We start from the raw sequence: 27,237 nt of genomic DNA, 5'->3' as shown, positions 1-27,237 counted from the left end.
CCTCTCAGTGAGTACATATCCGCTCGGTTATACTGCCGCTTCCTATTTAATAGGTTGTTATGGGGCAATGTTCATACACATAGTAGTTAAGAGATCAAGTATCCCATTGATTCCCTGTATGGGTCCTTTGTTTATAATATACCTCAGAAATATGCTGCAAAGTCAGATTCAGAAGACGAGCCCAAATGCCTCTGAATGTTTTTAAAGAGAGAGGATTTAAGTCCTGAGTCACTAGCTTCTTTTGTTTCCTTTTTACTGTCCTTCCTTATATTATACTCGCCCTGTCTGAGCGCTGACTCACTCTCTCACACACACACACAGACACACACACACACACACACAGATTCAAAAAGTGGTTGCAGGGAAATGATAAGCCGAGCAGACAGGCCCCAGACACAAGCGAATGTGATGTATGATGAGCAATACATTGAACATACACAGACTGATACTCCCATCAAGCTGTGTTTAGGGGGGTTACCTTTACATGACAGCTACCAGACAGCTAACTAATCCCCTGTGTTATCTCATGGCATGACTCGACTGCTCCTATTTTCTGTACCTGTTGAACCTCTGATGCAGTCCTAGGTGGGGCTAGGAGTTCCTTCTTAAAGGTTAGCTCAGTTTAATCTATTCACTCAGTCATCCAGTGAAGGTGTGAGAGAGTCGAGAGGAATGCGGTGTGCTACTTGCTTAGCGATCTGCCAGCTCCCACGTCGCCCCAAGGCCAGCACGGCCTGTACAGAAGCACTGACTCTAGATTCATGACGCTAACTCTTTCCTCACAGACAAACACCTGTCTTTAAAACAATGCTTCTCGTAGCGCCCTCCAGCATTACACCAGGAAGACAGTCATTTGAATATGTCATAACACAGAACAGCTAGTGGAGTCATTACACAGGACTATTTGAATGAGCAGCATTTTTATATCACCTTATAATTTGCATGTTAAGATTTAACTGCCTGCTCGCTCTGTTGTCTTCAACTACTGTGGGTCAGGATTCCTGGTCTAACCTCAGGTCAGAGATAGATCATGTTACTGGTGAGGGGCATAAAGAGGGGCCCCTACATGCTGGGGGACTGACATTGAGGGAAGGGCGTAGTGACTTGAGTGTGCGCGTGTGTGTCTCATCTTTCTGTTTGTCTGCCTCTGCAGTCAGAGTAATCATCAGAGGCAGTTTGGACAAGGGGAATGATAGGCAAATGGGATCCTCCTCTCAGTTTGTATTTTGTTTGTCTCATGCCACTGTTAATCCATTTCTGCTGAGGTCCCAGTTACGGGGTCAGAGGTCATTCTGCAGCCGCTGAGGGGACCACCTGACACTCACTGAGTCAAGAGTTTAAACAAAGTTTGGCTGACTTGGGTTTCTGTTGCAGGCCAACAAGGGTCTGCTCAGCTATGACTGGCTGAGAGATTGCCACAGTGATTATCCAGGCTAATGTAGTAATCAGTTTCAAGTGTTTTCAAATGTTGAAACACATTTATTGTGAAGTTCTAGTCAATAGTAGTGAAAAGAAGAAGCATTTACATTACTCCCTATGATAAAATGACTGCATTAAAGGGGACATATTTTAGCTCTGCAATCAATTTCCTTGAATCACGTTGGTTAAGTTTGTTTGGTTTAAACATTTTTAGACATATTTTAATTTAATTATTGTAGCCTCTCCTTCCTCCTGAAACGAACAAGCCGTTTTGCAGCGATTGGCCAACACTATTTGAATTGACCACATAGCCCCTCCCCCACTCGTGCGAGCCCACGTGGGGGAGCTGCCACACTGCACTGTCTCTCCAAAGTTGTAGAAATCATAGCTGCTTTAGGAACGGTTATTCAGCCTCATATGTACGAGCCAGAATCACCAGGAGGTATTGGAATGTTAAGTTGAAGCTCGTGCGAGAAGGCAGCCTGAGGTGAACGACGGTGAATGACGATTGGTCGATTTCAGCGAAAGAAAGGTTCTACGTAGAAACCTGCAGCTGTTCTGAACGGCCCATTTCAGAGGCAAAATTTTTTAAAAAGTAACTGGAAAAACACAGAATTATGCAGTTTTCACTTTTTCCCTGTGAACAATAAACACCCAAAATTGGAAACCCATGCAAAATATGAGACTATCCATTCAAAAGATACGGCCCCTTTAACAGTCTAACAAAACCATTACATGCCACATTGTGCAAATTGGATCTGTGAATCAAAGAGCTGCAATGTAAATAGAGGAAACCCATCAATTTGCGTCATCCTCTTGACTCTTATGTTATGAAAATAACTAAACAGTAAACAAGCTTTGGCTGTATTGTTGACACGTTTTAAATTCAATCAACCTGAAAAGAAAAGCTGGAGAAGGACAGGATTGAACTGGTTGCAGAAAAAATGACATCATATAAGGCAGAATTTGCAAAGTGAGTTGAGGCTATATGTTTTAACAGAAGCAGTTTTATAATAAAGATTTAAGGTCATATTCAGTTTTTTTTTCACACATGGATGATAGCAAAAGTCAAACACTACCGCATTTCAATCACGTCCAAAGATTTCAATACAATTTTAAAAAAACTGTGTTGTGTAAAGGACTTTTAAAGGACTTATTAGTCTCACTCACTACCATGTCAAACTTTGACTTTTAAGCAAGTCTTCCAAATATAGATTTGTCTTGAAGAGGGCTTTTTCTATTTTAATGTTAAATGTAGGTCGGACTTGTGAAGGTTAATTGGAGTTGGAGGAGACACAGGGCCTCCCTGTTGGTTATCTTGTCGCCCACAAGCTACCTGCTGCTGTGGGGCTCCTAAATAGACACACACACACACACACACACACACACACACACACACACACACACACACACAATGAGCAAAAAAAAGACGCGTTTCCAGCTGACCTGTTAATGTCCACAGTCAATCTTCCTCTCACAGACACTTGTAAACTGCCTGAGCATTCCTCCCTTCATCCCTCGGTTATTTATAGACGTATGTCTTTGCCCAGTGATCTATCATCTGTAGCATGCTATCATTCTGAGTGAGTGATGCTATGTTTAAGTGCTTCTCGAGGACCTGTGTGTGTTTGGCGTCTCTGTTGATAGACTCATTTTGTGTTTTTGTGCATAAACAGTGCTTTACAGTAGTGATTATAACAGTGAAACTCAACTGCTTGAATGCGATCCAAGATAAGTTCCTTATCAAATGACAAACAATAACAAAGTGCAGTCACTCCTAGATAAACTAATTGCTGTTTATCTTTTTCCTTCTTTGCCACACACACACACACACACACACACACACACACACACACACACACACACTTGCTCTCCCTGTCAATCCCACCTCAATCCGGCCTCGTCACCATTCACCCAGGCCTGCCATGGTCCCCTCCATTCATTGAGAGAGAGCAGTCATTACGCAGCCAGAATCCACAAGTCAGTTCCCACAGGGCTCGTTCCAGCGTTAGCAGCCTGGCCTGGCTTTAGAGGTCGACCGGGTCCCATGAGGGACAAAAGAGAGAGGTCCGAGGGAAAAGGGGAAACTGAGAGCAAAAGAGTGGGAAACTTGTTTTGCATTCCAAGAAGTGGAGGGGTATAGCCATTGAACTGTATCTGACTTTGACTGAGTGTGTGTGCGTATACATGCAGCCGCCCTCTCTCACGCTTCTGTGCTGACTGCCCAGGAAGTAGACACAGCCCTGGCGATGCCACAAGGGAGTGAAAATGCAGAAGGGACAAAGAAGGAGAAATGAGTGATGAATGTTTTGTTGTTCGTCAGTGTTAATGCAAGATTCTTGTTGCTCCTTACATGTAATGCTCTGACTCCAGCTGCCTCTGCTCAGCTTAATGGAACTAAATCTGTCAGAGACTGGTTGACTCTTGATGGTTTGAGACAGGAAATTGCTGTGTTGAGCTGATCAAATTCAGTTGCACGGTCTTATACTAGAAGCGTAGCTCTGTTTTGGGAAGAGCTAAGTGCGTGAGAGTGGGGTGGAAGAGCACCTGAGAGAGAACGGAAGTGTGTGTGCACGAGCTGTGTGAAGTGTCGGGACTGGAGCAGAGAAAAGAGTAGATCAGTAGCTGTAAAAACAACAGAACAACTGTGAAGTTTAGGATGTGTTTTAAAGCCTACGGCTCCTCAAAACTCAAGCTGCGCTTCCATGTCTTGCTTGTTGCATGCTGCTGGCGTATGAAAGTGACAGGAGTTAGCCCTGAAGCCAACTACAGCTTTGGCCCTGAGCAGAACAACAATGAGTCTCCACTGTGCTTTCTGACTATGGTCGGGACGCCGAAGCAGGAAAGGTTAACAACGGCTTGGCTCGTTGGTTCCATTGGTTTGTAGCAGGCAGCGTGTTATCGCCATCTGTTTGAATACTAGGCACACTACCTTAAATGTGAAGCATTCTGGGAGAAGTGTAAATGCTGCCACTTCCTCGTCTTTTGGCAGTGTACGGCTTGGACACGGCTTGCCTTACACAGTATGAAATCTCCGTCAAGATTTAATCATGGCTGTCCAGTAACGCACACACACACACGTGCCTGTGTTCACACACTCAGAGGAGCCAGATGCAGGACTTGCAGATTGGCAAGTTGGCAGTTGTGAGTTGTGCAGGGTAATCCAGGGTTTAACCAGCATGTGGAGAGATAAGTAAGATTTAATTCTCACTGCGGCGTCCTCTGCCTGATGAGTGGGACACCCCTCCATCTCACAGCCTGTTTTTACTTCTTTACAATTGAAACTGTCCTTTCCTCATTTCTAGTTTCACTTCTCCAACGCACAGTTGGTCCAGCTGCTGCCATTGGGGCCCTCTTCTGTCTTGGTTCTCACTGACTTAAAGGGCCAATTTCCAACCTCAGTCCTATCATGCTATTATGGGGAGCTACCACATTATGGTAGGAAAAAAGAATGCAATTTGGCTCTGTGCCTTTGGAGGACGCTATCCGCTTCTCCAATGGGCCCTGGAAAACCGTACGTAACACGCCTCATCTGGCGGAGGCCAGGGAGCTTGCTAACTTACACTTCCTCAATCTATGACGCCTGCCTCCGATGTCACGTCTCGTTCAAAATCGTCAGGTTTGAAATGTAGACTGCAGACCTGAAGATTATTCAGACGACCCCCCGGCATATTCTGGTCGTATTTTAGATTCTTAACCAATCTGAGCCGTTGCCTGCAGCGATCAATGTCCTAAACTGGAAAACGGTCGTATTTCACTCCAGCGTCTCTCGCTGGGCCGTTCCTTTCAGAGGCAGGGGCGCAATGCACGCTGGGTGTTGTAGGAATTTAGAATGGGTGAAACCACGAGCAGTTTGTACAACTTTCTCCACAGCTATGGCGCCAATTTAAAAAATGATTGCTTCTATCGATTACAGAGAACACCAACTTTGACTGACAGTGGCTTTTTCCAGGGGCCTACTGCTCCTTTAATCAACACCAACTTTTTTCAAAGATAAAGTACACAAAAGTATATAACTCAGATTTTTTTATTTAAGTATTTAAGTAGATTTTTGAATATATAATGTAAAGTATATAGGCAATACTTTGCGTCTGCATGTGGATTATACATTGGCTAATGCAGATGTATTCCATTTCTGCACGTATTAAAGAACAGTGCATCTGAAGTGCAGTTGACGAGTGCACTCGCAGAGTTCAAATCGAGGTTGTGGTTTTAGATTTTACACAACTATTGTTGTAGAGACAGATGTTCAGGTCCGATTGTATCCTGTTGAGGGTGTAACAAGAGAGAAATTGACAGACGAGTTAGGTCAAATTTTGGTTTCCAAACTTTTGACCAAGCAAACTAAAGCTTGACTGTGCACAGCTGTGACTTGATGTTTCAGCATATTCCATTGTCACTCTCCCTTTTGGTCTCAGCTCTCCCCTCTCTCCTTCCTCTGTTTTAAAGTCTCTTCCTCTCCCTCCTCTCTCCGACAGTCTATCCTATAGCTCTCTCCCTTTCTCTCTTCCTGTTGTTTCATATGGCTTCCAGACCTTTCCTCTCTCATCTCTGTCCATCCTCTGCACTTTGATGTCAGCACGCGCACTGCCGCGCTGACCACAACAAAGACGAGACGCTTTGCTCGTCCTTCATCTTTCCCCTGCTCTTTGTCTCTTTTGTAATCTGTTTTTGTCTCGCTCTATACATCTCTATTTTATTTATCTTCCTCCACGTGTGCTATGTTTGATATTCGTGACTGTCAGGTAGGGCCTATAGACCTTTTTTTGGTGCAGTGATGAAACATTCGATCCTATTGATGTGGTTAAAACTGGCACGTGTTCACACAACTGCAACATCACAGACAGTTTGTGATGGACTGTGTCATTAAGATTTCTCTATTATTGGGGTAATCACCTTTTCATTTTCATCAGCTTTAGAAAAAGTTTTATCTGCTTGGACGAGATGCATCGCGGTCGCACTGACCCAGCAGTTCCAGGGGGCACGGCTGTGACGCAGCCGCCAGAGCTGATCGCGGGCACTCAACTTAATTCTTGTGATTTTACCAGATGTTCTGCGGCACACGCTCAGAAACGGCTCTACACGCTAAAAATACACGTCTACTCTAACTACTACTGCTTTTGATGGTTTCGCTGTATAGTTGCAAAAAGATTGCACAGAACAGATGAGCTGGGCAGGAAACCAGACACAAGATCTGCGAGGTGAATCTGATCAATTTATAAAATATAACACCCTGTGCAGACTCCTGATCAACATTTAGCAATGATCATGAAGCACAAATGTCAAAAATGGAAAAATGCCAAGATTTGAACAAGATTATTAAATACCTTTTACAGTGTGTGCATTAGACAGTAAATAAATAGGAAAATGCTATGTTTAGAGAATACTACCCACAAGATAATTCACAGGTGCTGCAAAAATGAAAAAACAAAACAAAGTGAAAGTTCCTTAAAAGTGCTTTAAAATCTCATTTTTAAAAACTTATAAACTGTTCCCCTTAACTGTCTATCTTGATTATTATTCAGTCAGGGTGCAAGAGATACATGACATTATCTCTATTTACAGATTCTGCATATAAATGTAGAATCTGTAGGCAGGGACGTGGATTTTGGGGACGGCAAGTCTTCAGGTTTTCCGTTTGTTGTAAGCTTGTAGTCCGAGTAATATTGACCAGTCACGTATCAGCAGGCTGCGGCGTATGCAGGAAAAACAGTCCATGTGGAGAGCAAATATAGGCGGAACGTAATGCGCCGCAGTGACAACCCGGCTCCCATCGGCAGCTATCTGACGATGATTTAGCTTCTTATTAATCTCTATAAACAGACATCTGCATGCTAACAGCTAACAATCAGTTCTAGATCTAAAATTCAACTTGAGATAAATTCCCTTAACGCTTTGTCACGAAAGCCGTTCAGCGTTCAGATTTCCCAACTTCCTTGAATGCATCAGAAATGATCGATTCAACCTCTGTTCAACAAACAAGCATTTTAAAAGTAGTTTTCTGCTCCTCTCGATGACAGACCTGACAGAGCTTCATTTTGTACTTTGTACAAATCTGCATCATGATGTTGAAATTTCAGCAAACTTCAGACTCGTTAATTAAAGTAAATCACAAGAAAAACTGGTTATTTTTCTGCAAACAATGCAGCACGCGGAACAGTAAGTCTTGACTGGAAGTCGTATAACGCTAACCGCTGGCTACACACCTGGCATGTTCCGTTGTCCACAGAGGCTATATCGTCGTCAGACTATAGCTGATGGGATCTGAGATTGTCACTGATATAATGTCACAGCATCGCGTCAAAGGGTGCAACAGTATTATAGTAAACCTGCTGTAGTGCTTTTCATCAGGTGATAGAATACACAAACACAATCCAGTTCTGCTACGTAATGGCCACTTTTGATGACAGAAGAATGTAAGCTTGAAGACTTCCTGTGTAATATTACATTATTAATTACATAATTATATTTTTTATTGTCCATTATGAGTATGACCGGCGGATAGACGGACAGACAAACACGCATCCATACAGTATATAATGGCATACTGGAGCAGGTGGGAGCTCTTCTGACAGGAACATAAAGGCTATTGTTATCCTCCATCAGCACTTTGCTTTGCTGCACTCAAGGCCTGGAAACACGCACACACACACACACACACACACACACACACACACACACACTCACAGATACATCCTGACTCTATGACCGCCCCAGGAAAAATAAACAGGGATTTTCTGCCACATCTGTCACTTGTGCCACTTAACCATCGCACACATGGAAACACACACACAGACGCACACGCCCACAAAGTACAGTGAGCGGTGCATCCTGTAGCCTTCCTCGTCATGGCTTTAGAAATCGCACTGGAAATATCAATAGAGAGAAACAGAGTGTGTGGACCACAGCAGGCCTGAGTTCCTGTGCGTCAATCAACAGTTTGACTTTGGATCAAACTAAATATTTACATTAAAAAACTGGTCATAGGACGGTTATACGTTAGGATTGAGCTTCAGCTTTATTTGTATTATATAATTCCTTAGAAACAGCTGTCTGTTCGCTCTTTAGGCATATTTTTAGTGCTGTAAACATTCGGGACGTTAGACAACTTGAATTCCATCAGCTGAGTAAACAATGTGAGCAACAACAATGTGGTCAAGATGTCTCAATATAGCAGCCACACAACGTTGAATGATCGAGGGACATAATGGAATTTGTTTATTCTGTCTTTTGCATTGTGCAATTTATGACTCTTACTTTAGGTCGCTCTGTATGTGATGAATAAAAGGTTGAGTAAGTGAAGAAGTAGGTTAATTTCGTCAGGGTTGATGGAAAAGTCCCAGATTTGAGTCAGTTGGACGTGTGTATCACCTATCAGCAGTGTTGGTGCAGATGGCGGTGGTGTTTAGCAGAGTTGTTTATTATTGCCCCGGGGTGTCTTTAAGGACAGCGTCATACCCAGGGTTTGGTATTACCACCAGCACCACACAAAAAAGCCTCTTTAAATGGCGATGTGTACGACTCTTTCTGCCAGTCTGCCAGTCAACTGGTGAGATAGTTTAGAAGGACAAAACAACTCTAAAAGTTTTGGACATTTTAAGCACGTTTCCAAAAGCTGTATTTCCTGTCTCGGTGACCGCGCTGCCCTCTGTGTGTTTGTGACAGAGAGAAACAACACAAGCTGTTGTCCTCCATTCCTGCTAACGGTCAAACAGCCCATTGTCAACATGTTGACCTGGGTTCTTATTATATGTACTGTGTATACATACCCCACCCCCTTCTGCAAAACACACATGAACACATACAATACACATGCATGCATACAGTATACATTCAATCGTATTTATTTACTAAATACCTGCTATTCTTGGGATGTGTAGTCTCAGGATGCTTTCATAAGACATATTTTAATAACCTTCAATTTCCCCCACAGGAAAACGTTTGCTGAATTAGACTTTACAATCAACATTATGAGGAAAGAAGTCAAACAGAATCTGAAGAACTTCCGTGCTCAGTCAAGACTTTTTGCCTTTGCCTTTATTGGATAGTGGATAGAGTCCAAATGTGGAAAGAGAGAGTGGGGTCTACAGGCCGGATGGGCCGAGGGTCAGTGCAACCCGAGGACTGTGCATTTGTACATGGGACGCCAATTGAACCGCTGAGCTAAACCGGCGCCCCCAGTAAAGACTTCTTGATCTTTTGGATCCTCTTCTGGTTTGTGTTGAACGCGTTGGCAAACTACAGAAAGGGTCAATTAATGAAATGACGATAGGGTTACCTGAAAGATATCTACATGAATCTGCTTCTTTTTCTTGGTAAAAGGTCATTTTTAATGTCTAAATGTTGTCCACAGTGTACACCAGAGTTGACAGTTCACTTTTTTTTTGACGGCCAATTTGGCTGTTAATATTAGAGAATTCTGACCATATAGAAAAACTTTCAGACATATGCTTTTAACAGCAATATGTGCCTAATTAATTGATTTGACTAATTAATTCATCATCCCAAATGTGTCTTTGCATTTAATTTACGTTGAATAAAATAACTTTAAAATAAGCTACATGAAGAAGCCGATATAGGTCTAAAAAAAGTCAAAGCGTTTGTCAAGTTGCCGTTAAGGTCAGTTTGCTGCAGGGCTTCAATAAACATAACTGTGCTTCCGGTTGTGGAGCGAGAATCCATGCTCTGCAGCCACACAGCACAGGAATTGTGCTGTGTGTGGCCTGCCTTGCCTAGTCGGAGTAGATTTACCCGAATTCCCGGATGATAGTTTCACAGGCCGTGTGGAAATTCAACCCAGCCACGCAGCACTGTCATAATCGGCACTGCATCTGGCCGAGTACTGAGATGCAAATGATGGGTCGCACTGTGCCGTTGTAAGTCTCCGCATGTCTATCTCTTGATGTTTTAACAGTGGAGGCAAAGGCTTCATACGTTTTATATTTAAGTTCTCTTAGCAACATGCCTTTAAATTAATTTAATACGCCGTTATTAATTTTTAAATTATTTATTTATTTGGCATATTTTCCAACTGGACATGGTGGCCATTGATATATTTGTCTGCCTGACAGCTGCACGTGATACCAGCAAAAGCCGCTACATACTGGCTAACCTAACCCTGCTGTACACACAAATGTAATCTTTAAATCAAGACTTTGTCTGGTCTAGAGTTAATAGCTTAGACTTGATTTAAGCATAACTCTACAATCCCAATTCTGCCTGACTAGTATTTCAACACAATTGTCTTTATTACAACATCCAAGTATGTATCCCTGCATATCTGTCCCTGTCTTTCCAGGTACTGTAAGACTAAAAATAACTGCCTCTGTCAGCTGTGTTGTTTTAGTTGTTTCGTCCCTCTCTTTCTCTCACTGTCCCTCTCTCTCTCTCTTTTTTGCTGTCACACACGTATTCAGTTTATTTCAATACAACCTTTTACATTTTCATTTTAATGCGACATCAAAAAGACATCAGAGCATTGCAGCGTATGTTAGAGTTGTTGGTCAGAGAGCAGCAAACACACACAGACCTATACAGAGATCTTCAGCTGGTGTGTTTACTGTGATAATTTGTCTATTAATCAGTCAAAACAAATAGGTCATAATGCGGGGCCTTAGTCTCTCCGTATAGCCTGAAGCAGATTCTTGGCTCATCATCCATCTCATTCTGTCTCCCCAGAACAGTGCACAGCATGTGTGTGTGTGTGTGTGTGTGTGTCTATGTGTGTGTCTGAGAAAGCGTGTGTCACTGTGAAGTATGACATACTGTGCGCAGGAATCCCCATTGACTACTGAATCTTCCTCTGTAGCTGCTCTAACTGTCTGCTTCATCCACAGAGACCTCATTGTGTGTGTGTGTGTGTGTGTGTGCACGTGTGTATTTAAACTTCCCTGTCCCCTTTAAAAGCGTCCATCCATCAGTATCTCCCTTGATACCGATCACTGTTACTCAAGTACTATTTACATGACCTGTGCCTGTCTGTGTGAGTTGTAGTGTTCTGTGATTTCATTTAAAGCCTCAGGAGTGCATATGAGAAAAACAGGTGTGTGCGTGTGCATGTGTGTGTGTGTGTGTGTCGACTTGAAACAACCTTCCTTTTCTTGACATTTATTGATCTGTTTCCAATGTCTTATTTCTCTCTCCTAAACCACTTGTTGTGTAATCTTTATCTCTCCTGCACCATCCTGAACAGACAGTGACACACACACACACACACACACACACACACACACACACGCACACACACACACACACGCACACACACACACACACACACACACACACGCACACACACACACACACACATGCACAGTGCTTGTATAGTTGTGATTCAGTCTATTAAACATGAAAGCTGCCTGAAGGAAAAAAGAGGTTCAAGGGCTGGTAGCAGAATGTGCACACATACTGAACGTCCACACTGGAAGAGAACAACAACAGATACACACACAGACACAAACACACGTCAGTAGCCTTGATGCGGTACTGTGGGATGATAATTAAACGTATTAATACATGTTACAAGTGTATCCATCCAAAACAAGGGGAAAAAAAGGAATATATTGAATCCTCCTCTAAAAGTGAAGATGATGACTAATTAAAGAGGGGGTATTAGGCTGTTTCACATTGTAGGACATATATACAGTATAATGTTACAATGTTGGATGTTCAGACTAAACATGGGTGAAGTTTCAAATCTGTACGTAAAAGTATGTTGGAGTAATCCCCAGGCTCCTCAGCTCTGTCTGCAGGCTGCTGTGAACGCCAGGTTTCACAGTTTCTTCTACACGCTGCGCTTTGTGACGTCACAAAGTGCAGCCTCAGCAGGCTTCGGAGAGCTGGCCAATCAGAAGAGGGGTTTCTTAAAGGGACGGAGCTGAGAGAGTCGTTTCAGGCAGAGGCTGTACGAGGGCCTGCACAGAGCTCCAGTGTGAGAAACATGATGAGCTTTTTAAACTGTAAATTATGCTAAGATACTCCACAGCTATCACAGAGTGAAATATGAAGCCTGATACTTAAGCTAAATCTACTTATATCTTATGCAAAATTAATAAAAGTATCTGGTCTTATGTTAAGACCCCCAACTTGCTGCAAACCAAGGAATTTTGGCTCACAGGCAGGACAGCTTTCAGATAGAAAGAGACTACTCATGCTAACTTTGCTCTCAGGTACAGACAAGGGAGTGTCTGCTAGTTATCGATAGCTCATTAGCTAGTGTTTATGTGTGTGCAGTGGTGGTCACAATATATCTGTATCATGATATTGGTTTTTCTATGCCAGGCGATGTCTGACTAAAGGAAAACAACCCTCTAAACGCTCTAAAGCTGGAATTAAGTGTATCATTCAGAAAAGGGATTAAAGTGGTGAAACAAAAAGACACAGAAACACACCCTTAGCGTGTTTAAACACATGACCTGCTGTCGTCCAAAAAAATATTAGAGCAATTAAGCTGAAAGAGGCACTGCCCCTTAGCTCTGCAAATCAGTATGTTGCAACATGAGTGTATTAATAACATATTGCAAAATAGTGCATCACGCTTTACTGATATTTGTACAGCATGTATTTGAGCGGCTCAGTGTAAAAGTTCAACTCAAAGTTTGCACACATCTCTACTCTCACTCTGTAATCCCACACATCTGTATCTCCCTGCCCTCTGAACGTCCAGCTGTTTTTCCGCCGATGTGTGTGTGCGTGTCTGTTTCAAAAGAACAAGAGAGCACGTTTAAAGAGGGCCCTCCCATGCCACACAGCGAGAGGGGATTTTCGGAGTCACTGATGGGGATTATGAGGAATATAATTTCATACGGCTACAGAATGGTTAATCTCCTTAAGTCCCTGCTGGAGACTGCACGCCCGGTCCTGTTACTGCCCCCGTGATGGAGGCAACACAAGAAAGTGTAGCTCAACAGACAAAGCACAAAGGCAAACGTCTGTCTGTGTGTGTGTTTGTACTTGTGTGAAAGATGGGTGTGGAGACGGTTATCCTGGATAGCAGTAATTGCTTACCTGGGAATGTTGACATTTCTACTTGTTATTTAATATAGAAATGAGTCATTTCAATACAAGTTTAAGGAAAGTGCTGTGAGTGAGAGTTTGAATGTGACTCTCCTGCCCCCAAAAGTGCCTTGCTCAAGGTACTAAAGTGAGCTCGGTGTATGGGATGTGGGGATTTGGAGTTGCATGGTCAAACCTTTTGGTTACAAACCTGCACGTCTACTTTCCAGGCTACCGCTTGTGTCCGGGTTTATTGACTCAGCTGTGTTTTTGACCTTCTCTCTCTCTCTGCGTGGGAGGGTGTGTTTGAGTGAGTGCAGCCAGCTTTGAATGTTAGACCTGTCAGATAATCTCAACCATAAAAAACACTCTTCTCTTAAAGTTATCACCTGTATTGATGGAGCAATTCTCCACTGGAAAAAACATTTTTTTCCTACCATAATGGCATTAGCTCCCCATAATAGCATGATAGGACTGAGGGTGAAAATCGGTGAACTGGCCCTTTAACACTGATTCTTCCGATATGACTCCCTCTGCTCAATGCGCCACAGCATCCTTAACTATCTCTCTCTCTACACACTCATACATAACTCCTTCGTTTGAACCCCAATGAGGCCCACAGCAGCAAACAAGGCAGCAGCACATAAAAGAACCCCCTCCCCAAGCGCCTTCACCCCCAGGAATGTGCCCCTACTGTCTGCTAGAATCAGGCTGAATTCCCCCCATCAGCTGCGCCTTCTACAGTCAGGGCCTCCCCTCCACTCCTCCCCCAACCTCCCCTGACTGTTAGAAAACCTTAGTCCGAAAGCTCCTGGAAGAAGATGGGGTAGAAAAGCAGGTTAATAAGCCCAGTAAAGGCTCCTGGCCTTTGGGGAGCCGAGGTCCTCTGGGCCCCTGTTCCCCCTGGAGGTCTGGAGATGAGACTGAGGGTCTTTGTTGTGTGAAGACTGAGGCAGTGATGATCGGTCTGGATGGAAATGTCAGATCCCCCGAGGCAGGGAGGAAAAGAGAAATCCATCAATCTTTCTCTTTTATCAATCATTTATGAATAATCTGCTCTTTGTTCTTTGTCTCGCTATCTTATCACCAGTTTTACTGTTTAGTTTTTTATGTTATCGCCTCTCGCACACTTTCTGTTTTCATTTATTTCTGCTTCTCATTTCAAAAACAGGAAATGAAGCAACCTTGTGACTATCTTCTCCTTTCATGGACCATTTTAACTCGAAACACAGCTGTGGAACAAAATCTGAGGACTATATTTTCTGCTCCTGCAAACACAGACAACAATCAAACACAGCAAAAACACAAATCACTGACTCTATCTTGGATCCTGTTCCCAGTTGCCAACTCAGAAGCTCTTACGCTTGATTAATTTCTTATAAACCCTCGAGCCTCATTCTTGTTTTTGTAAAACAACAATAAAGTATTAGGCCATAAAGTTTCTAATGTTTATTCGGTGCTGAATATTTGCTTCTATAGACCAAATATCCTAAAGTCTTTAACATACCGTGGTAAGAGGGAGTATTATGCTGATTTCAAGCTTCATATTTCACTCTGTGAGACCTGTGGAGTAGCTTAGCATAAATTACAGTTAAAAAAACTCAGAATTTTTCTCACTCTGGTGCTCTGAGCAGGCCCTCATACAGTCTCTGCTTGAAACGAGCTCTGTCCCTGTTAGAAATCCTGCCCCTACAAGCCTGCTTTCTTCTTATTGGCCTGCTGAGGCTGCACTTTGTGACGTCACAAAGTGCAGCATGTAGAAAAAACTGTGTGAAACCTGGCGTTCACAGCATCCTGCAGACTGAGCTGAGGAGCCTGGGGATTACTCCAACATACTTTTACCTACAGATCTGAAACTTCACCATCGTTTAGTTTGGACATCAAACATTGTAACATTATATATATATATGTCTCAAAATGTGAAACACCATACCCCCTCTTTAATGCCAAATACACAACCTCTTAAAGAAATGCCTGCTTACCTATAGAAATCGAATCTAACTTGATGTTGGTATCAGTTACTTTAAAGATAAAGCAAGTTTATCCTCTTTTTCTTTTGTTCCCGTTTATTTAACTGAACTTCCAAACCCTCAGTCAGCCTGACTGTGGTATTTATCTCGTTGCATTTCCTCCCCCTCCCCTTCTCTCTCTCTCTTTTCATGCGTCTGTTGTGAAAGCGTCTCTGGACCGCTCTGTGTGCGGCTGAGGCTGACAAGTCAGACAGCGCTCTACACAACACAGAGAGAAAAATAGAGGCTAATTCCCTTTGGCAGACCAGCGTAGTTACATGCTTGAAATCTCAAACACGCGCACAGATTCTTGGTCGATCTTGAGCCCTCATGGCAAGCTGACCATTCTGCACCAGTCACAACTCAGTGGCTCAAAAGAAAGAGAGGGAGGGAGGGGGAACTAGAGGATAAGGTGGAGGAGCTGAGGAGGTGAGAGAGGACAGAAAGAATGAATGGAGGTGTTTGAGGCTGCTGGGATTAAGAATAGGAAGGAAGGAGAGCAGAATCAGTGAGTGTGAGTTGCATTAATCGAAGTTTGGTCTGTACAAAATCTATGGACCTTTCACAAGCGACCATCATCATTTAAGCATTAGAGTATTGTTTGTCATTAGGTGTATTTTCCCTGAACAATCGTGTTAGACTGTAAGACTTTAACACTGGAAGCTCTGACTGATCCTTCATCTCAACTGTATATGTCAATCAATATTTTTTTCCAGTTTTATTCATATATAGCGCCAAATCATAACAAAAGCTACCTCATGACACTTTACATAAAGAGCAAGTCTTGACTGTACTCTTTGTCATGTCATTTACTACATGAACCCACCGTGCACTTTGCAAAAGCAGCACTGTAACAAAACTCCACCATCATGCAACCCTGGCCATTTTACATTGGACCAAGCAACGCCTGCATATATCTATGGATGGATGACGCGTCTCTATCTGCTCCCATTGTATGAAAGTGATGCCAAAATACCCCCGTGATAGGCGCTGCCATCTTGCGATGGTGACGTCATTTGGAGCCAGAGTCTGCGCAGTAGAGATCGGCAGGTGGACCAGCTGTCGCCACTTCGGCTAACCAAAACGCACACTTAACTTACCGAAAAAACAGCAAGGATCCCGTACGTCGGCGTGTTTAACAGCAGAACAGCTTCTTTGTGTTGGTCTAAAGCAGAAGTTCACAGATATGTAAACTTCAATGACTGTAGTGATTGTTTTAGTTACGTCTCCACTCGACGATCCTCCTCCACTCTGTTAATCAGGAACAGATCGGCTACAGGAGCCGTATTTGTCAACAAAGCTGTCAATCATCCTTTTTACAGCATCAAATAACTAATTAAAAATAAACTTGTCAGAATAATGAACTCTTGGACATAAATCAGCGTGGTAATAACTAACTATAATGACACCAAATAAATGTTTCTCAAACATGGTTTCTGTGTATTTTGATTTTATAGTTTGACTCATGTCCCATCTGTTAACATGGAGGAGGTGGGCTTTATGACCTATACTGCAGCCAGTCAGCAGGGGGTGCTCCAAATGTTTTGGCTTCACTTTTTATACAGTCTACGGTTTTAACAAAGCGCTCCGGCTTTGCAGAAGCAAAACGTGCGTGAGGTGTAAACAAACAGCGCATGCTTCACATACACACACACAGCGCTGTTCCTCCCTGCCAGGTCCGCTGTTTACGCTGACGCCGTTTCGCCTCTGTTACTACCTCCGATGCCGGCTCAGAGGCGGAACGACCTCGCCCCACGTTCTGTGCCTTTTACACAGAAGACGAAACGTAACAGAGCCGTAATAATCCCGCCTCGAACCGGCAGTGTATAAGGGGCTATAGGCTGGGACGAAAGAGTGGGATAGAGGAAGAGGTAGAAAAAGAGACAAACAAATGTGTAAACAGTGCATATGGATAAGTGCTGAAAAAGTGTCCTCAAATAGTCTGGAAATGCTTATAAAGAAGGTCAGGTGTGATTTACAGTTTATGAAGAAACCAAAACTACGTCTGCATCATTTTAGCCCATCTGTTGTTACATAATATGCTGTTTGTGGTCGAAAATAATCTTTTTATTCATGGATATGAAATTGCTTATGAGTCAGCGTGTGAAGAAGGGGGAGGAGAAAATTCAGAGAACAGTCAGAAGAAGAAAAAATAGAGAGAGGTCAGGAGGGGAAGGGGCAGGACGAAGAGAAGGAGGGGAGTTTATGGTAAACAGCCACTAACAACATAACTGGGTGTCCTAATTGGGCTGAGACGAGTGTGTGTGTGTGTGTGTGTGTGTGTGTGTGTGTGTGTGTGTGTGTGTGTTTAAGAGAAAGTAAGGCACTCTCCAAGAAAACAGCTGTGTGCGTGGCTCCGTAAGGCTGGGGGCACTGGGTCGGAGGGAGCCCCCGTAACCAGCTAAAGCACATACACACACACACACAGACACACACACCCTCTCGTCTCCTCACCATATGGGAGCCCAGCCCAGTAGGCCTTTCATGTGGTTGTGGGCTGGGGAAGGGATGGGAGGGGAGGCAATTTCAGGAGCAGGGAGGTGACACACGAGGTCTCAGCAGTTCTCCTCGTCTCATCCTTTTGTTGCTGCTCAAGACTTGCACAAGTCGGGGTTCATATTTTGATTTTTTTTATCTGCGATTTGAAGCAACAGAGTAGTTTGTGGTTTGGGTTTAACCCCAATAGTTTCCAGTCCTCTGCCAAAATGTGGGCGTAGTGCTTTGGGTGTAGTTGACTAAGTCTTGCCACATGTTAAGCAAATGAAAAGTCGCACCCCAATACTTTGTGAAGTCCTTTTTTGCACACTCACTGAAAACACTGATGTAACAAGCAGTTGTTTTTACTGGATTAAATCATGTAACTTCTGAATATCTTATAAATACATCTATAATGTGAAATAAACCTCGACTCCCGTTCACCCTCGACACTGCCAGCCGGTATTATGAATCATGTGTTGAACTCCAAGTCCACTTTTACTCTGATCTCTCCTCCCCGTCACCCAGTCTCACACAGAAGCCCATTGTATGAGCTCGCATCTACCAGCCTCTCATAGCACAGCCCAGACAGCTCGAAACATAGTAATACCATAAGTCTCACACACACACACACACACACACACACACCAGTATGCTCTGTGTGGCTGGTTTTCCTTGTGGGTCACTGGGACACAGTAAATGGAATCAGGTCACATTTCCATACACCCTTGTAGTGAGGTGAATGTAGGCCTGTACACGACTCCGAATTTTGCCAGTCAAATCAGATTGAGCTGTTCAGTGTGAAGCTTACATTATTACTTCCTTGTTTTTATAGGCCAGTGTCACACAAAACTTCTATATGGGTCTACATGAGTCTCATGTTTTACCTGTAAGACGCATGTTTGTCAGAGTTTTCAATCCGCCGTCTGAGAGGCCGACATTCAACCATGTCAACAACTACTTTCACAGTGTTTCTAGTCACGTCACCGTTATTTTTAGTACATCATTTACCCAGATGTAGCTTGGTTTGTAGCCCTCATATAACTGTCAGGGGAACAGTGGTTTTTAACATGAAACCGCTTTATTCAGTGTTTTTACTGGTTTCAGTTAATCGTTTTGTTTGGAGTGGAGTAGACCAAAGCAGACAATTCCCCTACAGTTTAAAACCTTGTTAACACTTAAGGAACCCTTAACCAGAAACAAGCTACACACTTCGAAACAAGGTAGTGACAGCTCGGCTTAAAGGGCCAGTTTGCTGATTTTCAACCTCAGTCCTATTATGCTATCATGGGGAGCTAATGCCATTATGGTAGGAAAAAAAGAATGCAATTTGGCTCTGTGCCTTTGGAGGACGCTATCCGCTTCTCCAATGGGCCCTGGAAAACCTCTGTCAGACTATTTAAAACGCGTCAGCTGGCGGAGGCCAGAGAGCTTGCTAAACTAAATTTCTACAATCTAGGACGCCCGCCTCAGATGTCATGTCTCGTTCAAAATCGTCAGGTTTGAAATGTAGACTGCAGACCTGAAGATCCACCGGTATATTCTTGTCGTATTTCAGATTCTGTACCGCTCTGAGACATCACCTGCAGCGAGACGGTAGTATTTCACTCTAGCGTCTCTCGCTGGGCCATTCCCTTCAGAGGGAGGGGCGCAATGCACGCTGGGCGTTGTAGGAATGTAGAATGGTCGAAACCACGAGCAGTTTGTACAATTTCAAATATTATTGCTTCTATCGATTACAGAGAACACCAGCTTTGACTGACAGAGGCTTTTGGCCTTTAAAGAGCCTCCTGACGGCCACTGAAAGACCTTCGTGTTTTAATCCCCAGGTCTGTTTTGATTATAGCAGCATTGTAGCAGATGTGGGATCGGATTTCCAAACTTTATACACAAATGCACATGCTTACCTTGATATGAATATCATAATGTGTGTCTGCTAAGGATTATATTATTGTCTTTAAGTCTGATTGTATGTTTGCTTTTTCTCTGTGTGTCTCTCCCCTCCCTTCATTCAGTTTATGAGTTTGTTCTCTTGCTTAACTTAAACTTTTAATTACTCTGGTTTCCTGTTCATATTTGTGGCTATGATGGCTCAGATAATGACAGAGAAGAATTTGATACTAAGACACAAAGAGATTCGTGTCATTTCTTTGTCCGCCCATTTAATGATTTCATTGCACTGTATGCCCACGGTGTCGACATCATAAAACAACTACATGAAGCTGATTATTAACAATAAATCACTGAGGAGATTGCGGCATTTTTCCTTCGTCAGGCTTATGGCCACAATGTATTCTGTGACTTATTGCTTTATGACAGCGAACAGGATGAGTGTACAGTTTCTCTATGACAGCTTATCTAAAGCCTGATGAAATAATGACTCCTAAAAATTCTGTTGTCTTGCATAAAATGAAAGGCCAAACAAATCCTTGAGTAACGAGGCGTCTTCTTTGTAAGAGGAACCAATGCAGCTGACAAGAAACATGGTCATGCTTTCAGAATGCAATTACATTTCTTCAAAAGAAATGACTAAAACTGAGGAGTTTTCTTTAAAGCAAACGAAGGTTGTGTTTACATTCAGTGTCACTCAACGAAATGCATTGTGTGCTACTCTACTATAAGGGCCAGGCTGATCAAATTTTACTGCACAACAAGAAATACCATAACTATGTTAAATGTCATTTTTATCAGAAAGCACAAAATTTAAAAAAACTTTGGGATCTGTTCCTGTTTTTGATTATGTAAAAAAATTAGTTATGTCTGATTTGTATATCCACCTTTGCTCACTACATGTTCGCCTTTCTTACCCTCAGGTGTGCATCAATTACACATTATGGCCTCTTAAGAAAATACAAAAATGTGAAAAAAATATTGGTCATCTTATCGGTATCGGACATCAGGAGCAGGTAAATATCGGTTATCTGTATCGGCTCTATTGTGCATCCCTGATCATATCACAGTATATGATAAGTGCATGATAAGTGCATTTAAAAAAGTTTGTTTTTAAAGAGATTTGAAACAGGACATGGAAAAGTCTTGTCTGATCTCCTCTCGCGCTCTCTTATCAACAGTCCTTCACTCAGTATTTGCAGTAGATGTTAAATTTCCTTCAGAGACGAGCACACACACACACCCTGTCACTGCTCTCACTGTAGTCTGAGACGTCACAGACACAGTCCTGCTGCCGCTCTGTGTGTGGTCACTGTGCCCTGCTTCTGTGTGCTGGTGACATTTACTGATAGTCCTCGCTGTCTTTTCTCCACTGCAGCTCTTTTTCTGACGCTGTCCAGACACACACACACACACACACACACACACACACACACACACTGCTCCCTCATGCTGCAGCAACACTTGTTAGCGCCAGATATCAGACCGATTGCAAGTCCACATTTTTCTTTGACTCAGGATTCATTAGCTTCATGCGTGATCACATGTTTCTCAGATTGCTTCATCCTGTGGTTTCAGTGGTGCCAGACTGCAAAGTTTGTCCTTCATTTATGTGTGTGTGTGTGTGTTTCTCTCTCTGTGTGCAGATCTGTGTGTGCACCTTGTGTCCCCACTTGTGTTTATGTGCGCCTGATTGAAGGCCTTGTCGACTTTTTCTCATGCTGCTAATGAGTGTGGATTTGGCAGCAAACGCGGAGGAGTGTGAGAAAAAGTCTGGTCTCACACACACAGACAGACACACACACACACACACACACACACAGTGTAAGGGCAGAGTTAAAATGCAAGGCAGCCCGTGTGGCCGTGTTTTCACTCTGCCGTGTCAGTTCAGACCGAACCTATTCAACCACAGCTTCATGTTTGTGTGTGTTGGCGTGTCAGTGTGTGTGCTTGCTCTTATTCAAAACACATCCTTAACTGTAGCCGGCCTGTTCAGCATTTTTTGAGGGGTTTGAGGCTTTTGTGTTGTTTATGCTTTAACTGTATTCTTTTTTACATTTAGCTTTTGGCAAATTTTTCTCCTCTGTGTTCATTTTAATGTTTGTCTTTTGGTCTCCATGGTATTTACCAAGATTTCTTAGGTTTGGGTATGTGAAGAGACAGATTTGGAAAGAGAAAAAAATGTGTATGTGTTCAAAAACCTGTTTCAAACAGGTTAAAGTAATTGTTACTCCTCTGCGCCGGCGACAGCCGTGGCCGGAGGCATTATGTTTTCAGGTTGTCCGTCACATTCTTGTGAACACGATATCTCAGAAACGCCTCGAGGGAATTTCTTCAAATTTGGCACAACTGTTCACTTGGAGTCAAGGATGAACTGATTTAGATTTTGCTGTTCAAAAGTTAAAGGTCAAGGTCACTGTGACCTCCCAAAACACATTTGTGGCCATAACTCTAGAATTCATACGTTGATAATGACACAATTTCACACAAATTTCTAATAGGTTTAAAATGATCACGTGATGACATTTTATACCCAAAAGATAATAATAATAATAATAATAATAATAATAATACATTTTATTTGAAGGCGCCTTTCTCGGCACTCAAGGACACCATACATAGATATATATATATATATATATATACAAAATACACATTAAAAGAGAGAGAAAAAACAAACCGTAAAAGTGACAAAGCAATTAGCGTCATGTGGAATAGGCAGATTTAAACAGATGTGTTTTGAGTTTTGATTTAAAATCGGGGAATGAATCGATGTTTCTGCGTTGGGCTGAATGCTCTGCTCCCCGTCGTGGTGAGACGGGCGGAGGGGACAGACAGGTGTAAGGAGGAAGAGGATCTGAGGGAGCGGGAGGGAGTGGGAACATGGAGGAGGTCGGACAGATATGGGAGGGGCGAGGTTGTGGATGGCCTTGAATGTTAACAGGAGGACTTTGAATTGAATACGGAACTGAACCGGGAGCCAGTGGAGCTGTTGGAGGACAGGAGTGATGTGGTGGATGGAGGGGGTTCGAGTAATGATACGGGCAGCTGAAATCTGGACCAGTTGAAGTTTATGGATGGATTTGTGAGGGAGGCCGAAGATAAAGGGTCAACTTCACTGTGACAGCATAATGCTTCATATTGTCACTCCAATGCAATTCTTATTGATTTAGACCCAAAGGTACGTGTATGAATCCCCCCTTTTCACTTCCTCTCACTGGATGGAAACCAGCACAGGGGGCCTCCTGTTCCTCTGGTAATCCACAACAAGCTCTTTGATCTTGCTAATATTGAACTTAAGGTGATGATAATTGCATCAAAGCTCCCTATCAGCACTCTCTCCTCCTCAGGAAAAATAGTCTCTCAGTGAGGGCAGCATATTTCTCACTGGAAACTATTCACTGGAATCCTACATGTCGCTGTAGTATTCACTTAACATACACTTACATAACTCCAACATCTTAAATCTACACTGACAGAATGTAACTTCAACCTGACTAGTTGGCGGAGGCATACAACCGCAAGGCGGTAGTTACTTCTTGTATTACTGGTTCCTTGACTCTGTTTTAATTTAACCTCCTCCCCCTGTGAATATTTCAGACCATTCACCATAAACCAAACCCTTTGTCAGAGATGCATTTCCCAGCATCCTGTGGGAGATGGCGCTGTCACCTCCATCCTGTTCCACTTCCTGTCCCTGTCTCCATCCTCCCTTCACCGCAGACCCTTGACCATACGCTCAGACCTCAGAGGAAAAAAATGCTCTGGAATCGGACAGCCGGCCCGTCCAATCGGCTCCCTCATATCGCTCCCCTCGATTGTTCCCTCGTCTAGCGTCACCAGCCGCAGGATGTGACACATCTCTCACCGCTGTTTCCTGCTGCATTGGAAAAGTAGAGCGGGAGTGATGAATTGTCCTGCGGAAAGGGATTGTCACAAGGTTTTCCGGATGGTTTGCGAGTTATGATTATGGCAAACAATGTAAGCGCATATGCTGGGTGTTGTTCACACACATAATTACCTTTTTCACTGATTTAAACACACTGTAGGTCAGAGTTGATTTTATACAGACGAGCTGAGGTACATGTGGGTGAAGTCTCAGAGAGGATCCTCCTATCGTTCCTGGTTCAGTTGTTGCTTTGTGAGTGTGAGCCCTCCATAATCACATCAGACGGTGAAAGCTCTTTGTCCGCTTGAGGACTGGAGAGGAGTCGATGGAGGGAGGAGAAAACTGCTGAGAAAGGACACAGAAAAAAGCTCTAGAGGGCTGAAAAAGGACAAGAAGCAGCGACAGAAGATGGTGAAAAGTTGATGAGAGGATTGAAGCCGACACGTGAGAGTAACTGTAAAGAAAATGTGTTGAAAAGGGGGAGACATTTGCAGGTTTCAGAGTCAAGTGTCAACTACCTAAAGGCCTGAAAATCTGACATTGAACTTATACTTTGCAACCTTTTTGTTTCCTGTTTTTCAAAATAAGAGCCCTTTGTCGGCCACCTTCTCCTCCACCAAACTGCCTCAGATCAAATTAAACCTGACCGTTCTTCAGGCTTGATTGCTCAGCAGCTTAGCACTACAAAGGAGCTATTTCAGAAGTGTGTGCGTGTGTGTGTGTGCGCGCCGATGACCCCCAACTTGATATCTGAAAGGGGCCCGAGGACCCGTTAGAAGAGAGTACGGGCCTTGAGCCATCGCCCAGGCAACAACTGCCACTCGCAGATAGCAAGCGCATCACCGTAGAAACCTCGGGGTTGGGAGGTTAGCGGTTAAGGGGGCCCCTTGAATGCATCACCCCCTCCTCACACACACCCCTCTTTCTTTGTGACAGGTTTTTGATTGGCCGACCTGCGTGTGGGCTCTGCACGCGTGCAGCGAGGCAAGGCAGAGGTTGCTGAGAGTGCTTGTGAGTGGGTGTGTGTGTGTCAGTGTGTATCATCTTTAAACTGGTGTTGGCATCACATGGTGCTTTCAGGGGCCAAACTTTGAGCTATGTTTGTAGCGGTGTTGTGATCACCTGGTTGAATAATGCCTATTAAAGGGATGAGGATCTGGAGCCGGAAGCAAAGGAGGAACCCCTACGAAGGTAGGCGTGTAGTGTTTAAATGCAAATTATTTGTCCACACTCACATGTTCACAGCTAACTCTGTGGAAGATTACAACAGCTGAGGGTGAGACAATGAGCTCAAATAGGAAGAGGAACGTGTGAACAGTGTGAATTAGGTAGAGATGCAGAGCTTGCGGGAGTAGTGCGGCGATGCTGAGACGATGAAGATGGGTTCAGTGGTGGTCGGACGAATGATGATGGAGAGATGGACAGACTTGTCTCTGCAGGTGAAGCTCTCTGACTTTTATTATGTGCTGTTAATGGAGTGAGTGGTGACAGATACATGGACCTGATGACTGAGGTATGAAGAACTGGTTGAGCTGGCTTATTTGTCATTTGGTTTAAGTAGTTCAAGATGTTATTTGTAGTGTTGTTGTTTGTGCGCTCGAGTGTTCAGATTGATCCTCTGGTGATTATTGACGGACAGAACTACCAGGTAAGATTTCTTGTTCACAGTCTGTGTAGCTTTTGTACCACTACATTACATTATTACCCTAACATACTATGACAATTTACCTCTCCTCGTTGAATAATTTAACCTGTATTTTCTGTATTATTAATGAGGGGTTTCATATTTGGAAACACATGATACACTACACCTCCAAAGAACACAGCTTAAACCGGGCATGATGTATTTTCTTAACAACAAGAAGTAACATTAATTAATTGGAAAAATTACAATGAATAGTTGCATTACACCACATGCACTGTCTAAATTTGGACATCTCGTTAGACCTAAAGCATTTCAAAACAACAATCCAGCGATTAATTCGACATGTAAACGCATCGTGTTGAGTTTGTTTACACTGTGTCAGAGAGGTGTTGATTCTTGCAGTTTGTGAGGCTGTAATTTTTGATTTATATTGACAGGTTTCACATAATTAGTCAACCACAATCAAAACACAACATAATTTACCAATAAAAAGATGAATGCAGAGCTGTTGTGTTCTATTAAATCAGATATGACAGCGTTTCTCCGTGTATCCTCTAGTTTATATTCTGCATTATCTACGTAAAATATAGAAATGCACACACAGCTTATATAACATAAATATTTAAAGCAGTAATATGCAAACATGCATGTTTTTTAAAGCTCCTATATAGGTAACAGTAAGGTGTGAGGACAGTGTCTGAATCAAAGAGCCTGCGCAGTCAGTCTTGGTGTAGCAGCAGCAGGAGGAGAGGTTTCTCCAGCAGGTCCTCTCACCCTTTCTTTCTTCTGCACACACACACACACACACACACACACACACACAAAACATAAACGCCACACCACCTCACTAACAACATATTGAAGGTGTGACTTTGCTTATTAGCAGTGCTGCTGTAGTATTTATCAACACGTTTCTCCCCTGATCTCTCACACACATCACACTCTCCTCTGGTTTTCTATCTTAAACCACATTCTGCATTCATGATGTGTTCACTTAATAAATATTACACTTTTTTAATGTCAATGTCAATTTGTTGTATACATTTTCTTTTTTAACAATCTTCCATTATCAAATTTAGGAGTCACTTCTCTCTTTTTGAGCCGTATGGTGAGACAAGTCAGGCGGCTGTGGCTCAGTGGTAGAGTCGGTCGTCTCTCAATTGGAAGGTTGCCGTTTCGATCCCTGACTGTCACACGTCAGAGTGTCCTAGGTCAGGACACTGAATCCCAAATTGCTTCCGAAGTAAACTCAAATTCAGCTTTGATCAAACTGAGCCCACTGGGATGCATTTAATAAGTTCAAACTAACCAAGAAAATGTGTAGTAGATTTGCTAGCCTGAAAATATGCACCAAAAACATGTCTTTGAGTCTATCATGAGTCTAAGTTATCCGCAGTGTGCAGGGCTCTCGGATTGAATGTTTGTCCTTGAAGAACGATTTCTGACCTCATTCTGAACTGAGAAAAGAAAAGTCACATTTGTTCATGAATCAAATAGTCAAATTAATCTTTCATGTATGTCTGTATTAGTCATCTCACGTCTGAACCTTTTGACTCTCTCCCTCAGTCCTTCCTCCTCTCCTCAGTCTCTCTCTCTGTTCCTCCTCCTCACATCAGTCTGAGCGGCCTTGCAAAGCACTGACTCACACACTGCAGTCGTGACCAGGCGTTTTTTCACTCTTCTTCTTCGTCATTCTCCTTTTGATAACAGTTTGAATGAAAAGTGTGAGAAAAACTTTCAAACTTTAAAGATTAAGGACCACTCCACTACAGCAACTACCGCACAAACATGTCGTGTCCTACAGCCGGTAAAGGAACGTTTCCTCTTTCTCTGAAGACATTACTCACAGGGTGTTTAACTTCTTTCTAACTGTATCACTTCTTTGTTTTCCAACTGCTCTTGAATAGCTTCCACATTAC

The 27,237-nt window shown here is 43.1% G+C and overlaps 1 protein-coding gene across 1 annotated transcript in view; it reads left to right on the top strand.

Moving 5' to 3' along the window:
• nhsl1b (NHS-like 1b) overlaps nucleotides 1-27,237 on the top strand; it is a 112,112-nt gene that overhangs the window by 1,327 nt on the left and 83,548 nt on the right. The gene's annotated exons all lie outside the window — the stretch shown is intronic.

This window comes from Semicossyphus pulcher, unplaced genomic scaffold, assembly GCF_022749685.1.
Source record: "Semicossyphus pulcher isolate SPU_LCO1_2020_fin unplaced genomic scaffold, fSemPul1.0.p SCAF_11, whole genome shotgun sequence".
Classification (NCBI taxonomy): Eukaryota; Metazoa; Chordata; class Actinopteri; order Labriformes; family Labridae; genus Semicossyphus; species Semicossyphus pulcher.
Note: the sequence above shows the minus strand (reverse complement) of the source record. Positions and strands in the feature narration are given on the sequence as shown.